Here is a 4,268-nt window from a genome sequence, read left to right as displayed (position 1 = left end):
GATACCTTTCAGAGTAAACATTTTCAAGGCATGTTTTTGAAATACAACACACCAATACCATCCAGCGCGGCTGTGGAACGCATGTTTTCGCTTGGAAAGGACATTATGCGTCCCAAACGCAGCAGATTGTCAGACAAACGTTTTAAAATGCTTATGTTTCTACAAGGAAATAACTAAAAGCTTTGAGCTTGGAGGGGCATTGCCCCCCAAGCCCCCCCCGGCAATACGGGCCTGCTTGTGGTGCTTATCAGCGTGGCAAGAATTTGTTGATTAACAATATTTTGCAGTACTTGCTTCGGCAGTACATATACTAAAATTGGAACGATACAGAGAAGATTAGCATGGCCCCTGCGCAAGGATGACACACAAAATCGTAAAGCGTTCCATATTAAAAAAAAAAAAATTTGCAGTAGGTCTAGCCTACTAAGCTAAATATTTTCATAATACAATCAGAAAAGTCTTTAAATTTATATATAATATTTTGCCAATTTATTATAAATTGAATTGGCACACCGATCTATTTTGCCAACAAAAACTTGCATAAAGAGAACACTGCTCGTGAAACACAATAACGATGAAACGCACACTAGTGTTTAAATGACATTTGCAAAGTTAAAATAAGCAACCCTATGCTCACAGACAATTTAGAAATTCGAAAACAGACGTTTTAATCAACCACTGGGACAATATGGCTGGACATCGCATTGGAATAACTTTAAGCAACCCCCACCTAGAACTATAATCTGATTGGTCGATCAGTAGAATCATAGACTTTACATACGTACACCATAGGCATACATACTTCCACCATAGACTTTACATACGTAAAGTGTATGGTGGAATCGTATGCAAAGCGAAAATACGCTTCCCGGAAAGTATTTTTTGCCTTCGTGCTCTTTAACTCCTCAAGAAAAGTATTTTTGGTTATACTTGTATGCTGATGCCTTCCGCGGGCCGTAGCGATACAGCGTGGCGGGCCGCCATTTGGTGACCCCTGACTTAAACTAAATCTTCAACCACCAGGTGTAAGCTTGGATACGACAAACATATTTGAGTTATTTTGATTTTACCATCCATCTTTCACTGACTTTAATTGAACTTCGGCTCGTAAACTCAAGTAGTCCTTTAAATTTGTTTTTAAATTTGTAGTTTCATTCTATTAAATAAAAACTAATTTCACTTCACAACATGAGGCTGGTATAAAAAAAAAGTAGTTTCATGTCACTTTGTGAGCTGTAGGCTTTTTCAATGGGTTTATTTAAATCCGTTCGGTAAAAGATTCAAGACTCACTTGGAAACGTAGCATGTAATTGTTTCCATGGTGATTGGTGAATCTTTAAATTGGACAATGTCCAATTTAAAGATTCACCAATCACCATGGAAACAATTACATGCTACGTTTCTTCATTAGTAATTACGGAGTAGTTGATTATATAATTGTTTGCATTGTGGCGCAACATGCATTGTTAGCCTGCGCCACCATATCTAAACCTGAAACTTTTGAAGAATTACATCAAGTTATTATTTTTGCTCTAGACATGATCATACTGAGGATGCTGTGATAGTGAAATCAATTTATGATTAAAAAATGAGGGTGATAAACTATTTTTTTGCATTGAGTAACAAGACTTAAATTGCATCTTTTGGACTAGAGTATGACTTACTTTCTTACCATACGACAATCTAATACAAAGATGTAATACTATACAGTGCATCCGGAAAATAATATTGTCGTGACAAGAAGAGGAAATGTATCGCTTGTTCTCAAAGCAAGAAGATTGATGGGACATTCCTTTGTCGTGACAAGAAGTATAAGATGGTTTTACAACACCCGATAATCAAGCAAAAAAATTGAGTTATTTTATGGTGATTGCAAACAGTGTGTATTTTTGAGTGCTGGGCTCTTTAAAGAGCCCGTGGCAGTTAAAGGAGTTATTTGTAGAGATTTTTAGGGTAAAGGTTTTCACACTTTCCAACAGGTGTAGAAGCGGCTACTAAAATATGTTGTGAGACTTTCAGTTATTCAGCTTAGAACTACCAGGAAAATCGTTATACCTAGAGCAACAGCACCGGTAAATTGACCGGTAAATTAGGATAGCGCTAATTGCAAATGTTCCCGAAAAAGTGTTATCCCGTTTGTAATTATTGGTAACAAAACTAATGATAGAGCTGACATCAAATTAGGATTTGCCTTTGCGTAAAATTTTAAATGAGTCAGTAGAGAATTTTCGATCTGTGCAAAAAGAAAACTTCGTGATATGGTCGTTGATGGCACATTTCTTTAACTCCATAAAGTTCAGATGCTCCCGTACTCTTGTGGTCAAATGTCTGGTGGACATACCGATGTATGTCAATGCCAAATCACACGAACATGTAAAACTGTATACGACATTTGAGCAGAGAGACGAAGGCGTCTGGGACTTTAGTTGAAAATTCGAACTAATTTTGAATGTTTTGTAGCCTAAGTAGGAAAAAAGTCCAACTCAAATTTTTCTATCATAAACTGTCCGATTTTACGAGCAAATGTTTTAGATTCTTTTCCTACAAACGGAATGGACAAGCAGTGCTTCATGTTTAACTAATTTTCACCCTTTTCGTTCTGGTTGGAATTCGCGGATAAACTTTAATTTCTCTGTTTCAATATTAAAAAGAGTATCATTAAAGCAAATAATTTCAGACCAAACTTTTTTATTCGGATAATTTGAAAATTTTTTACAGTGCCCTAGTTGAAATTAATCTGGCAGTTCTCTACCATTTCGTTATGAATATTTTTAGATGACAACAACTAAACTAACTCTATTGTAAATGGCAAGTAACTGTTTCTGAGAATCGCGTCTGAAACAAGTAAACTTATGGTAAACATATCGCATACGAAAAATGGACCGATAAAACAGAAAGGGCATCTGATCCACAAGCCACCTGAAGATATTTTTCTTGCTCTTGTGGTGTTAATTCAGAATAAATCACTAAAGTATGAGTGAAAAGGCTAGCGTGATAACTTGAATACAAAACAATTTTAAAGAGGAAAAAATTTATAACATAAAAAGTTATGGAACGTATATATTTTTAAAATACAGAGCATAACTTGCTTATCAAAAAGATTGTCCGTTTACCCTGAGAAATAATTTATTGTTGTGACAGGAACAGGAAAAGCAGTGTCTAATTCATCAATTTAAGGAATTTCTTATAGCAGTAAAAAGATGGCTACACCCCGAAAAACATAAACCAGATGGAATTTATATAGTTTAATTTCTTCAGTATAGTAATTGTCTTGAGCAGGGGTCACCAAACTACGGCCCGCGAACTGATTTTATCCGGCCCGCCACGTGCTGCGGAAATAACAGCTGCACTACAACTGTTAAGGAAAAAAGTTACCAAACTTTTTGTAAAGGACTGATGTTGCTGTTTATCATTAGGCCACCATAAATGGGGACAGCCTAGGCCAAATTTGGAAAGATGTAATGTTTTTTCAAGATCCCAATGCCCTGTAGTTTATCACAGCAGGGGATAACTTTTCCAGAAACCTTTCGATTTTCATCACAACTTTGCTATTCCACCACTGACTTTGTTATTTATTGTGCTCAATTCAAGTCAATGGAAATTTTAAATAGTTGTATATCTTTTCGCAATTTGCATCCGGCCCGCAGCTATTAATCTCGCGGCAATCCAGCCCTCAGAGAAAAAAGTTTGGTGACCCATGTCTTAAAGTAATAGAAATGTTGACCAAAGTCTAACATGGAATCGTACAATGGAAATATGAAAGTCGGTTGCACTGTTATACTGTAAGTTAAAAAAGCGAAAGTATCCTGTAATTTGCAAAAGTTAAGTTTATATTATTTCGCTTTTAATAGAATTTACAATTTGAATTCAACAATTTCGATTTCAAGTGATTTCATAAATTTGCAACCATGTACAAGCAACCAAATAATCATTCAAACCAGGCTTCATTTTGTAAGTCAAACCTTTTGCGGTTTGGTGTTTTAAATTGGATAGCTTACATTGAAATTTAGTAAAGATTAAAATTTTACTGCTTCACCTAGAAGCTAACCACGACCTATATTCTCAAATGAATAAAACACCTGAGTCAAAACTAAACAGATTGTTCTGATAGGTCCACCACCTTGTAACAATGCGCAGTAAAATATCAATAAGCTTTGCATCACTGAATGACCTTACTGGATAACTCACTTTTACAGAGCTTTTAAAACACAAAATACAATAGATTGCATCAGAACTTTTATTGTATTTCCGTTTTGCAGTTGAAAGGT

General features: G+C 35.5%; 1 non-coding gene across 1 annotated transcript; it reads left to right on the top strand.

The window, feature by feature from the left end:
- Positions 1-286: 286 nt before the first annotated feature.
- LOC145787012 (U6 spliceosomal RNA) lies at positions 287-393 on the top strand. The gene has a single exon (XR_014291340.1). It is a non-coding gene; the product is annotated as a U6 spliceosomal RNA (small nuclear RNA).
- Positions 394-4,268: the final 3,875 nt, after the last annotated feature.

This window comes from Aplidium turbinatum, chromosome 17, assembly GCF_918807975.1.
Source record: "Aplidium turbinatum chromosome 17, kaAplTurb1.1, whole genome shotgun sequence".
NCBI classification, from domain to species: domain Eukaryota; kingdom Metazoa; phylum Chordata; class Ascidiacea; order Aplousobranchia; family Polyclinidae; genus Aplidium; species Aplidium turbinatum.
This window is presented reverse-complemented; position numbering and strand designations above follow the sequence as displayed.